The following is a 13,598-nucleotide window of genomic DNA, read 5'->3' as shown; positions in this document are numbered from 1 at the left end:
TGTTTTTGATCATGCCCATTTTTGCCTGGAATTTACCTCTGATGTTTCTAATTTTCTGGAAGAGTCTCTTGTCCTTCCTATTCTATTGTCTTCTTCCACATGCATGCATTGCTTGTTTAAAAATAATTCCTTATCTCTTCTGGCTAACCTCTGGAATTTTGCATTTAATTGGGCATATCATCCCCTATCACTGTTGCTTTTTGCTTTCCTTCTTTCTTGGGCTACTTCTAGTGTCTCAGCAGACAGCCATTTTGCCTTCTTGGTTTTCTCTTTCTTTGGGATGTATTTTGTTGCTGCCTCCTGAAGAATGTTGTGAACTTCTGTCCAGAGTTCTTCCGGGACCCTATCTACTAAGTCCAGTCCCTTAAATCTATTCTTCACCTCCATTGCATATTCCTTAGGAACATTAGTGAGCTCATATCTAGCTGATCTGTGGGTCTTCCCTAATCTCTTTAGTCTGATTCTAAATTGTGCAAGAAGAAGTTCATGATCGGAACTACAGTCAGCTCCAGGTCTTGTTTTTACCGACTATATAGATGTCCACCACCTTTGGCTGCAAAGGATGTAGTCAATCTGATTTCGGTGTTGTCCATCTGGGGAAGTCCACGTATAAAGCCTTCTCTGAGGTTGTTGGAAGAGAGTGTTTGTTATGCAGAGTGAGTTGTCTTGGCAAAATTCTATCAGCCTATGTCCTGCTTCATTTTGTTCTCCCAGGCCATGCTTACCTGTAATTCCAGGTGTCATTTGACTGCCCACCTTAGCATTCCAGTCTCCTGTGATGAATATAACATCTCTTTTAGGCATGTTGTCCATTAGGTGCTGCAGATCCTCATAGAACTGCTCTACTTCAGCTTCTTCAGCATCTGTGGTTGGGGCGTATATTTGGATCACTGTGATGTTAGATGGCTTGCCCTGAATTCAAATTGAGATCATTCTGTCGTTTTTTGGATTGTATCCAAGCACTGCTTTAGCCACTTTACTATTCATTATGATGGCTACTCCATTTCTTCTGTGGTCCTCTCATCCACAGTAGTAGATGTGGTGGTCATTTGATGTGAAGTGGCCCATTCCCATCCATTTCAGTTCACTGATGCCCAAAATGTCTATCTTTAATCTTGACATCTCACCAATAACCACATCCAATTTGCCCTGGCTCATAGATCTTACATTCCAGCTTCCAGTGGTGTGTTGATCCTTAGAACATCGGATTCACCGTTCACCACCAGCACTGTCAGCCGCTAGCCGTCTTTTCGGCTTTGAGCTAGCTGCGTCATCACATCTGGGGCTAGTTGAACTCATCCTCTGTTCCTCCTCATTAGCATTTTGACCATCTTCCGACCTGGGGGTCTCATCTTCCGATGGTATACCGACATATCTCTGGTTGTACTGATCCATTTAGTTTTCAGGGCAAGAATACCGGGGTGGGTTGCCATTACCTTCCCCAGGGATCACATTTAGTCTGACCTCTCTTTCATGACCTTCCCGTCTTGGGTGGCCCTTCACGATTTAGCTCATGGCATCATTGAGGTGCTCAAGCTCCAGCACCATGACAAGGTAATGATCCTTTGCTGAAGATATATTTCTTAGTGTCAAATATATCCTGACATATCCTGACTAATCTTACGGAAATTTTCAAACTGCAATTTAATCCTTATTTTGAATTTGAAATGACAAGTCAAATCTTCCTTTTAATAACTTAGATAATTGGATTCTTGCTTATGAAAGAAGGGAGGATGGAAAGTGAAAACTAGAGATAGCCATGCATATAAACTTAGATCTAGCATCAAGAGTTGACATTCTGGTATATTACCAAAGTCTACAGTTCCGCAGTTAGTGCCCTGACAACAGTTTTATTTGTCCTTCAATGGCCATTTTTTACTTTGCAGCAGTTTTAGCATAAACTAGTCTGGAAAAACTTGGTTTTGGAGCATATCATACAATGTAAATGAGTATCTTAAATATAGCTGATGGTTGGATCCACGGTTGGACAGGTCTTATTCTTCAAGTGAATAGATATTATAGAAAATTACTTTGTTTGTACTGAGAGGCTCACTATCAAAACACAACAATCTGGGAGTTCTCAATGATAAATTAGTCTGTATGTTATTTACCTTTTGATTTGGGAGGCAATATTATGTAATTAATGGCTGATTCCAAGCACTAAGTACGATTTTTCTTATACAAGCCCAGACATTTTACAAAGGTACATTGCACCTGTTTTAAATGAGACATATAGTAATAAAAATTGTGCTAAAAGCAAACTCTAGGACTGAATCATAAAATATCAAATGTGATATAGGAAATGACATTGAAAACAGTTTGTTTTTTCTGTCATTTGAAATTAAAATTATGGTGTTTGTTTCCACGATGAATTCAAATTTACCATTGATTTTAATACTGGAAACTCATTATATGGTTTAAAGAATTAAAAACTTTATGTATCCTTTGGGAATGGGGGAAACCCAACCAAACAACAAAGCTTACAATGGCATGGCATGTGGATTCAATGTTACATTCTTGTTTATATGAGTTGAATAACTTCCAGAAAGCTTGGTTTGGCACAGCACAGATTTTCTTGCACAATCACCATAAGTCCCATCATCCGTACATTAAGAAAATTTAAAGGTACATGAAGATGTTCTCAGTTTTATCATTAGTCAAACATTATAAAGATACCAGGAAAAAAGGCCTCAGCTGTTTTGAGGTTTTGTTGTTGTTTTTCACTAGGCTCAATTCACTAGTGATTTTAGTCACTTTATTATTATTTATTGATTTACAGTTCAAAGCTGAAGCAACAAATATCAAAACATATGCAACAATTAAAATTTCTCCATAAAAATTATATGAACACCAAGAACAATGAGAACTATGAGCAAGACACTGGTTGATTTCTATAAATTAATCCTATAGATAGAAATTTCTCCACTGTCCTTCATGCATCTAAAAACTGGTCACTTAAAAAACACTAATCTCAGTGAGGGATTAAAATTAAAATTTATGATAACTGGAGTTATGAATTCTGCATATAGTGGACACTTTAACAGAACCTGATATATAGATTCAACCTCTGTATTTGAACACATATAAAAATGATTTTCATATGAAAAGTTAAAATATCTTCCAGTTGTTGCCTGATTGATTTGGGCCAGAACAAAAAGTCTCCTATCCTTTTTTTTAAAAAACTAGGGAGGGTTCAGGATGAGTGGGGCAATTCTACTATAACATAGATGGGAAATTTTGGCTCTATATGTCTGAATATCTAAATCCAGACACCCTCCTTGAATTCTGCTAAGGTTCGTTGAGGACTATGATAAGTCTGTCTTGGTCAATTTGTCTTCACAGAGTTGATTAAAATCTCTCATTCAGGGTAAGATGGACCAAAGAGGCCTCCCAAAGGATTTGCTTCACCCAAGACCTTAAATGGCATAGTCTTCCATGGACCACAGAAGAAATGAAGCCCCATTCTAATCATGTTAGATCATCAGGGGTCAAGTGAGGGATCCATGCTATTGTTTTTAGAAATTGAGATGGTATGGAATAAAAAACTGAGGTCTTTTTATAGCTATCCAACTGGGTTCCATAAAGCAACATATTCAGAAAGTTTGGACTTTAATAACTTAATGGCAGTTGGGACAAAATTATTCCCCTACCAGCTTGCAAATTTTGAAATGGCAAGAAACACTTTTGGAGCCATTATAGATAGCCCTTTGCTTGATTGCCACAGCAGGTAGAGGATTGAAAATAGGTATCTAAATATTTTTAAGATTTCACCTTCTCTATAGTTTTTCCATTTGTCATCCATCTAGTTCAGGACCAGTTAGAAGCAAACACTGAAGATTTATGATTGCCTTTTCCAAATCTGTGTTGCCTGGATCTATTGCCAGAATTATTGGTTACCATGAACTTTCCTAATGCTGGCTTTTTTAGAAATTGTAATTCCAGCATGCCTGAGTGGTGTCAGATTGGAGGGACTATTCTGTGTATACATTTTATTTAGGGTAATGGAAGGCTCATAGTATGTTAGCTAAGATATTCCATCCTTACTATTTTAAATAATACTGTTTGCTTTGGTCTAACTTGTTTATCAATCTGTCAAAATTTACCTCATTAGAGAAATTTCCTCTCAGTATATGAGTGAGTTGTTTTCTATGAAATGACATGAAAACATGTTTCTACATATCTACATGATAAATTTACAATAGCATCGCACAGTAATGAGAAACCTTGTAACTTCCAGTTATTTGCTATCATTGCTATTTTGTTTCAGTGCAGACATTGGTAATTAATACACATGGGCTTTGTAAGTTAGTTGCTCAGAACTCTAAGTAGAAATTAAAGATGTCTATAACAAGACACAAATGGAAGGAGAAATCTTGTAGTTTTATTAAAAAATATTTTAGGATAGAATCTTTTCTTGAAAACTGAAGAAGCACGAGGCTGTATGCCTACTGTATGTGTGGGGGTGGTTGGGTGGAAGCAGGAAACTTAGTTTTCCACTGACCCATCACAGGACTATTGGTGTTCTATAAGGATCCTCTTTGTTTGAATAATCTTGGTTAGGATCTAATGAAAAACAAAGATGGATAATCCTTTGAAATACAATGGATGAAATATAATGGATGAAAGACGACAAATTGAAGAGAGACAGTTTGAGATTGTTTATACCATTCTTGGCTGCACATTTGATCAGCTTTGCCAAGTTTCAAAAGGAAAACAAAATGTTTTCCTGCCAATGCTAAATGGCTTAAGGGTGTCTAGAGATGGAAAATACTAGCCATGTTGAAATGAATCTCAGAATACGCTTGAATACAGAAAGGGCAGTTCAGAAGCTTAATCTGAATATAAATAATCTTGCCACATTTCACTTACACATTTTACTTACACATCTGAATGGTGTAGCAAAACACTGCTAATGTGGAATTGTAATGCTTCACAGATTTGTTGTAATGTTTTCATGCTGTACTGGAGACAAGCTATTTTAGGGAAAAAAACTACTTAGGACATTTTGTGAGATCATAAATCGGCCTTCTAAATGAGAAAAAAGATCAAGTGATTATTAGCAAAACTGTTGAATGGGGTTTTAATGTAAGCCACCTAACATTTGAATTTTTTTATTTAACAACCAATTGTGTAAGATTTTCTGAATTGTTGTGTGATTTATGCTACATACAGATGACACCGTAAACTCTGCAATAAATCTCTGTTTTATAAGTATATGCCCTCAAACTCATGCTGATCTAAAATACAGTATAAAGTCAGTATAGTTAATGAAAGGTGCAGTAAAATGGAATTACAGTTTAAGAGGAGAGATGCTAATACATTATGCCTTAGACTTATTTACATCTCACTTTAAATCTTTGGTTTATTTTTATTATTATTATCTGAATTTGAGGGATGGATGGGTGGAGGATTTATTTATTTTTAAAGTTAATGAAATCATGTAAATGCATACTAGTATACTTTATGTCAGCCAGCACAAGAGTTTTGGGATCAAAAATCATCCCTCATTAGGAAGAAGCTTCAGCTTTCATTCTGCTTTGGAATGAAATCTGGAATGTGTCACAGCCTCTTTATTAGAATACAATCAGAAAATACAGGAAATGTGTATGCAGTACTCAAAAACAGAAAAAAATACGCATACACATACACATAAGATACGCTGAAGCTCACAAAGATTGGAATGAGGATCAGTGGAAATGAGTATTATGGAGTGATGAAACCAAGTCTGAAAATTTGGGCCCAATCATTGACAATTTGTGAGAAGAAGAGTTGGAGAGAGATGGACAAATGAGTGCTTGAGGCCTTCAGTTAAAATTCAGAACATCTTAGCCTAAAGAGACTGAGACTGCAATCCTATCCACACTTACCTGGGAGTAAGCCCCATTGATAGAGGTGTTTGAAAACTGTTATTTGCCTTACTCAGAAGTAAGCCTGTTGTATTCAGCAGGAAGTAGGTGTAATCCTATCCTGCTCACCAGAAACAAACAGCTCTACTCATTGAGTATAGTGGAACTTACTTCTGAGTAGACATGCGTAGGATTGGGCTCTGAGAAATAATTATATATGGTCATTATACCATTGCTAAAACAACAAATCTAATGGTGGCCTAAGACTTTTGCACAGTACTGTAGTTTAAAAGCTAATACCTTTCTATTTAATATATGTAAAAACACAAACCTAATCTACCCTCTACTCTGAATTTACACATATATTATTTGCATGTTATATATGAAACAGTTACGTGTTTGCAACGGGGTTGATAGTATTTATTGTATTCATTTGTTTCAGCTTTGCTCTAAAACAATAATGGTAGTATCAAATAGGGTTGGCAGGAAGCAATGACTAGCACAAAAATCACTCATGTTGACGTATGAGTGAATATTTCAATCCAGATCTTCCCAATTGAATTTCAACACTATACCCTTTACCTCAGAGGTGGTGGACCTGAGGCAAGTGGGTTCCATTAAGTTTTCTAATAAGATCAGAAATCAATTAAGCAAGACAAAATACATTGACAGAGAATTTTGAGTAGCTGAGCTACTATTACTGCCAATAGATCCCTCTCTACTTTCTGTTTTGTTCTTTAATCTTTTTGCCACCTACACACCATATCCCTTTGTGAACTGCTCTAGATTGCTCCAACTGGAAAATCTGAAGGTAAGAGAAAGATACTTCAACAAGTTGCACAGAAGATTCAGTGGTCTCTTAAGGCACTCTATAACTTAAGCTCCTTTCATAAATTATACTTTGAATATACAAGTATTTCACATGCTGTAAGTATAAGTTGTTCCCTTTACCCATTGTTTTTATGGTGTGATAAAAATAAAATCTCTTCTGGTTTAAGGTTGATACATTTTTTTCCATGAATGAATGAATAAGTGGTTTATTACAGTCATAAAATAGCTTAATATGTCCATGTAGTTCCTTGGCATCAGTATGGAAGCAGTTTGCCACTGCTTTCTTCCAACATTTTTTTTCCTTCAAATCCTAGTCTAATGTAGAGACTGTGGCTAAACTCTGGGTTAATAGTTATGTTCAATAAATGATGTTTAGGACCCAGTCAATCAGTCAGAACTGAAGTTGAAGGGAATTTGGAAAGCAAGTTATAGCTTCATTTTCTGCCTTTCAAAGAAAGAAATAAAAATCTCATCTGAACCTTGAAAGTTTAAGGTAAATTATACAGCAGCTCTTCAGACCTCCTGTTATTCTGTTGTTGTTTAATCGTTTAGTCGCTTCCGACTCTTCATGACTTCATGGACCAGCCCACACCAGAGCTTCCTGTCGGTCGTCAACACCCCCAGCTCCCCCAGGGACGAGTCCGTCACCTCTAGAATATCATCCACCTTGCCCTTGGTCAGCCCCTCTTCCTTTTGCCCTCCATCCTCCCTAGCATCAGCATCTTCTCCAGGGTGTCCTGTCTTCTCATCATGTGGCCAAAGTATTTTGTTTTGCCTTTAATATCATTCCCTCAAGTGAGCAGTCTGGCTTTCTTTCCTGGAGTATGGACTGGTTTGATCTTCTTGCAGTCCAAGGCACTCTCAGAATTTTCCTCCAACACCACAGTTCCAAAGCATCGATCTTTCTTCTCTCAGCCTTCCTTATGGTCCAGCTCTCGCAGCCATATGTTACTACGGGGAACACCATTGCTTTAACTATGCGGACCTTTGTTGTCAGTGTGATGTCTCTGCTCTTTTTTATCGAGATTTGTCATTGCTCTTCTCCCAAGGATTAAGTGTCTTCTGATTTCCTGACTGCAGTCAGCATCTGCAGTAATCTTTGCACCTAGAAATACAAAGTCTTTCACTGCTTCTACATTTTCTCCCTCTATTTGCCAGTTATCAATCAAGCTGGTTGCCATAATCTTGGTTTTTTTGAGGTTTAGCTGCAAGCCAGCTTTTGCATTTTCTTCTTTCACCATCATCATAAGGCTCCTCAGTTCCTCTTCGCTTTCAGCCATCAAAGTGGTATTGTCCTAACAGCCAGGAAACACGCTGAGACAAGGAACTGGTCTCTAATGTTTATTGCTAGTACTTAACAGGAATCCTAACAAACTGAAGAAGCGTGGGAAAACCCAGACATATGAACCCCAAAGGTTAAGGCGGTCCCGATCTGTGTCTCTTTGAATGGCTGACCAATTCCTCAGTGCTACGCATGCGCTTGACAGTCTGGATGGGAGCCCCCTGCTCGCCATCCTTACTCATGACATCACCCTCCCCTCCAGATGCACATTCCATTTCAGCCCCCTCCCCTCCAGAGTCTTGATAAGATGTGCCATCTGCTTCTAAGGTCCCATGGGAACTGGGCAACGATGGAAAGTCTTCAAAGGAAAACTCCACGGACGAATCAGTGCTGCTCTCCAGGTCTGATAACACTTCTGGGCCAGGTGGCTGCTGCTGGAAAACATCTAGATAATTAGAAAAGTCATCCCCCCTCCCCCCTGGGAAATGCAAGCCCGAGGTGGAGGGCTGCGGCTCTCCTGCCTCCTCTGTAACTGGAGTGAAGGCTTCAGGTGGGGGGGGGAGGTGGACACTCATGAACTCTTCTGCTTGGACTTCTTCGGCCTGCTCAGCCGAAAGAGGAATCTCTGGTAGAGTGCGAGGCTTGGGTTTGTGAGGGAAAAGCTGATGAAAACGATGAACCAGTGCTGGTGCATGCACATCTCTGGCATTCTCCCACGTGCGCTCTTCCTCAGGGTACCCTTTCCAGTGTATGAAATATTGGATGCCCCTTCCCCTCCTCCTAGAGTCCAGAATTTCCTCAACTTCATACTCCTCCTCTCCCTCCACAATTACTGGAGGGGGGGGGGGGCAGTTGCGATCGCAAGGCACTTGGGGGAGGGTCTTTGGCTAGCAAGGCTCTGTGAAACACAGGATGGATTTTCATGGATGGTGGGAGCTGTAAACGATAAGCCACTGGATTTATCTGCTGCGCCACAGAGAAAGGGCCCACAAACTTAGAGTCCAACTTCTTGGAGGGTCTGGTAGAGATCAAAAACTTGGTAGAGAGCCACACTTTATCTCCTACTGCAATCGCTGGCCCTTCCTGTCTGTGAGCATCTGCAGTTCTCTTGTAAACACTCTTTGCCCTGTTCAGCTGCTCCTTTAACAACTCCTGTGTGGCTTGTTGCTCTTTAAGAAAATCAGCCACGGCTGGAACAGTTCCCTGCTGGGAGGAGGTGGGCAACACCCGAGGGTTAACCCCGTAGAGTGCCTGGAAAGGAGACATCTTGGTAGAGGACTGTACAGAATTATTATATGTAAATTCTGCCATGGGTAGCAGGGCTGGCCAATTGTTTTGCTGATAAGTGGTGTAACACCTGAGATACTGCTGTAACCACTGGTTAATTTTCTCGGCTTGCCCATTACTGGCAGGATGATGCGCTGATGACAGGTGGATCTGGACCCCTAATGACTGGAAAAGGGCCCTCCAGAACCTGGAAGTAAACTGTGGGCCTCTGTCACTCACCAAGTGATTCACCATGCCTCTATACCTAGAAACATGGTCCATGAACAACTGCGCTGTGGCTGGTGCAGATGGGAGGCCCTTGCAAGGAATAAAATGTGCCATCTTTGTGAAAAGGTCCACCACCACCAGTATGGAAGTCAGCCCCTGGACCGGGGGTAAATCAGTGATGAAATCCAAGGCCCACTGGGGGTGGGTAGGGGTTGCAAGAGTCCTGTGGGCTTCCCTGGGAGAGGCTTGGCTCGTCTGCAGGTGTGACAAGAAGCAACGTAACCCTTAATGTCTGCAACCATCTTGGGCCACCAGTAGTCTCTCAGAGCTCTATGGAGAGTTTTGAAAACGCCTCCGTGGCCTGCCATTTGGTGGTCATGACACAGTCTCAGTACTTCTTCCCTCAATGAAGGGGGGATATACAATCACCCACTATGCCAGAGGATTCCTGCCTCCACATTGAATGGGGAGGCAGTGTCTTGCGGGGCCCTCTGGAGGTCATCCATCCTGGCCCTGGCATATGGGTCCTGTTGCTGCTGAGCTCTGACTCTTGTAAATAGGTCGTCTGCTTGTCTGCCTGCTGCTAAAGTCTCTGTCTGGCTCCCCCTCATTGGCTGATCAAAGTTGTGAGGTTGTAATATAGCAGCCTGTACCTCCTGGTGAGTGGCGGGGTTTGCCTGAAAGGATTGAGACAGGGCATCTGCCAAGCAGTTTTGTGCCCCGGGCACATAAGAAATAACAAAATTGAAACGGGAGAAAAACTGGCTCCATCTGATCTGGCGTGGGGTGAGGGATCTGGTGTTCTGTAGAAGCTGTAAATTCTTGTGATCGGTGCAAACTTTCAAAGGAAAGGTCGCCCCTTCTAGCCAGTGCCTCCACTCTTGGAATGCTGCTTTAATTGCCAGCAACTCCTTGTTAAAAACATCATAGTTTCTCTCTGCTGGTGAGAGCAGGTGTGAAAAAAAGGCACACGGAAGCAATATATTCTCAGCTTTGTTTGTATATTGCAATAACACTGCCCCAATGGCAATATCGGAAGCATCTGAATGCATGATGAATTGCTTCATGGGATCAGGGTGTCTTAACAGCGGCTGGGATGCAAAGAGCTGCTTAAATTCTTGGAAGGCTGCTTGCTCTCTCTCCCCCCAAATGAATTTTGCTCCTTTCTTCAAAAGCTGTGTGAGGGGTCTAGCGAGATCACTATGGCCCTTTATGAAACGCCTATAAAAATTATAAAATTCTAACAGTCTTTGGACCTCTTTAACATTTCGGGGAGGTGGCCAAGAGAGAATTGCCTGGACCTTAGAAGGATCCATGGATATGCCTTCTGTTAAGACTTTATAGCCCAGGAAATGTAATTCAGTTAAATCGAAGGCACACTTCTCTAGCTTGGCGAACAGCCTGTTCTATCTCAGTCTTTGCAAGACATTACGTACATGGGTTACATGAGTTGTAGCATCCTCAGAGAAAATTAATATGTCATCTAGATAAATGACCAGATACTTATCTAGTAAATCAGAGAAAACTTGATTCATAAATCTGGAAAATATGGCTCCTGCATTAGACAAGCCAAAGGGCATAACAAGGTACTCAGATTTTCCAAACCTGGTGTCGAAAGCAGTCAGGTATTCGTGCCCCTCTTTCACCCGGATCAGATTGTACGCACTCCTGAGATCCAACCTTGTAAAAATGCGTGCCTTCTGTAAGCGATCTAGCAGATCCGAGATTAAGGGCAGAGGATAGGATTCTTTTTGTTTGTTTATTTAAAAAACTGAAGTCGTGGACTACTCTCATGGGTGTCTCCTGGGTTGCAGGTGCCAACGGGTCAGGCTTCTTTGGTACGAAGAAGGTAGGAGCAGACGCTGGGGAAGTAGATGGTCGGATGAAACCCTTTTGGAGATTGGAGTCCAAGTAATCCTTTAAGGTGGCTAGTTCCTTGGGGTACATGGGATATTGTTTCCTTGCTGGGATCTTGGCTCCTGGTATCAACTCAATGGTGCAGTCACAGTCCCTATGGGGGGGTAGTGCTGTGGCCTCTTGTTCGCTGAAAACATCTGCAAAATCTGCATACTTGGCTGGCAAGTGGACTCCCCCTGCTACTGTGACTGCGTTGGTTGCTGGAGAGCGTGGAGCGGCTTGAATCTTGTGGTGCTAGCATTCCTTAGCTGGGAAGGAGATTGCTCCTGTAGTCCAGTTCAGCAATGGGTTGTGGATCCTCAGCCAAGGCGTGCCTAGGATTACCGGCACATTTAGCGATGCAGTAACATAAAGCTGGATCCACTCCGTGTGGTCTCCCATTGTCAGTTGCACCGGTTCTGTGAGCCTTCTAATCAGCCCTGCCTTGAGTGGCTGGCCGTCAATGGTCTCCACTTCTATGGGGCATGGCAATTCTCTGGTCGGGATGTACGGTGTGCACATCAATAAAATTGGTTGAAGCTCCAGAATCCACGATGGCCTCTAGCTTGACCTGGTGCTCTGGGTTGACGTGTATGAGTACGGGTAAGTAGTAAAAGGCTTGCCTGGAATCTTCGGAATGAGCCCTCCTTAATTGATTGATGGTCTCCCTGCTGAGCTCTGTGGGGGGAGACCGCTGGAGTTTCCCTGGTTGGAAACAGAGGCGGAGCTGGTTCCTGTTTCAGCTGCTTGCCTTGGGGCTCTTACTGGAGTTGCTTGGTGTCATGCGCTGCCTGCCTCTGAATAAGGCTCAGACACTGGTTCGATGGATCAGGCTCTGATTTATTCACAGCGCAGTTACAGCGTCGGAAGAAAAAAGCTGAGAGTGACAGGAGCGCGCCGGTGCGGGGTTTAAATACCCCGCGCCGGTCAGCGCCCCCTCACTTGTGGTCACGTCACCCCCCTTTGTCCAATACGTTGCCCTGCCGGTGGGTGAGGGGTTGTGAGGCCCTGCTGGCGTTCCGGGATCGCCCATCATCGGGTTTTCTATTCATCCGGTGATTGCTGTCAGCTGGGCGATCTCCGTTGTATTGGCGCTGATGGCTTGGGTGTGCTCCGTGATCCGTTTAGTTATTGTCTGTTGGCCGTTAGTCGTTGTGAGTTGATGGCTACTTATCTTGAGCCCCTTCTCCTGTTTCCTTGCTATTGTCATGTGTGCCATTGCGCTGATGACTTCAGCTCAACGGCACTCATGACACTTGGCCTCTCACTGGCAAGCTCTCACCATGTGCCCCTGGGCTCCTCAGTAGAAACACAGGGCTCTCTCTCTCCTTCTCTGCCTCTCAGTCTCAGAAATCAGTCTCCTGCTTGCCCCAATCTGCATTGGCTCCTCTTGTGCTGAGTGAGAGGATGCTACGGAGAGAGCTGGAAATCCTGAAAACGCTCTGAGGGTCCTGTTTCTCCCCGGTTGCATCTGCCTGAGCTCTTCTAGCCTGGCATCTATGACCACCGATAACTGATATAAGGCTTCTAGGGTAGCTGGTGTTCCTTGGCGCACTAATTCATTCTTAATTTCCTCATCCAGCCCTTGTTTGAATTGGTCTTTTAATGCACTCTCATTCCAGTCCAGATCTCCTGCTAACAACTTAAAATCAGCAATGTAGATTCCCACCCTCTTGTTACCTTGCTTGAGCTTCTGAATCTCTCGGCTGGCCGTGGCCTCTCTGATCAGGTTGTCAAAGTGTGCTCGGAACCCTGCCAAAAAATTATGGTAGTCCTTGAGAATCGGGTCGTTGTTCTCCATCATGGGAATAGCCCATTTGGCTGCTGGTCCCTTTAGCAGACCTAGAATGAAGGTGACTCTGGTTCTGTCTGTGGGGAACTCTGCTGGTCTGCTGTTGAAGAACATAGTGCACTGTGTGAGAAAGGTTCTCAGCTGTCCTGCTTCTCCTCCAAATTTCTCTGGTAGACTGCCCTGGGATCTCAAGATTATTGGCGGAGCTGCTGTTGCTGCTGCTGCTGGTGCCGGTTGTGGGTTAATCGGAACTGGTTGTTGTAACTGCTGTAGCATGGCAGCTTGTAATGTGTTGATTTGGAGATCTACTTGTTGTTGGTGTTGTTGCAGGGCTGCTGCCAATTGTTGGATGGCTTGCCAAATTTCCTGGTTTTCCGAAGACATTCCAAACGTCTCCTTAATTTCTTGTTCCTCCCTCTTTTGATGGGAGTAGGAGTTTGTTAGGATTGATGTCCTA

The sequence above is a fragment of the Candoia aspera genome, chromosome 5, assembly GCF_035149785.1.
Source record: "Candoia aspera isolate rCanAsp1 chromosome 5, rCanAsp1.hap2, whole genome shotgun sequence".
Lineage (NCBI taxonomy): Eukaryota > Metazoa > Chordata > Lepidosauria > Squamata > Boidae > Candoia > Candoia aspera.
The sequence above is the reverse complement of the archived record's forward strand: the minus strand, read 5'-3'. Positions refer to the sequence as shown.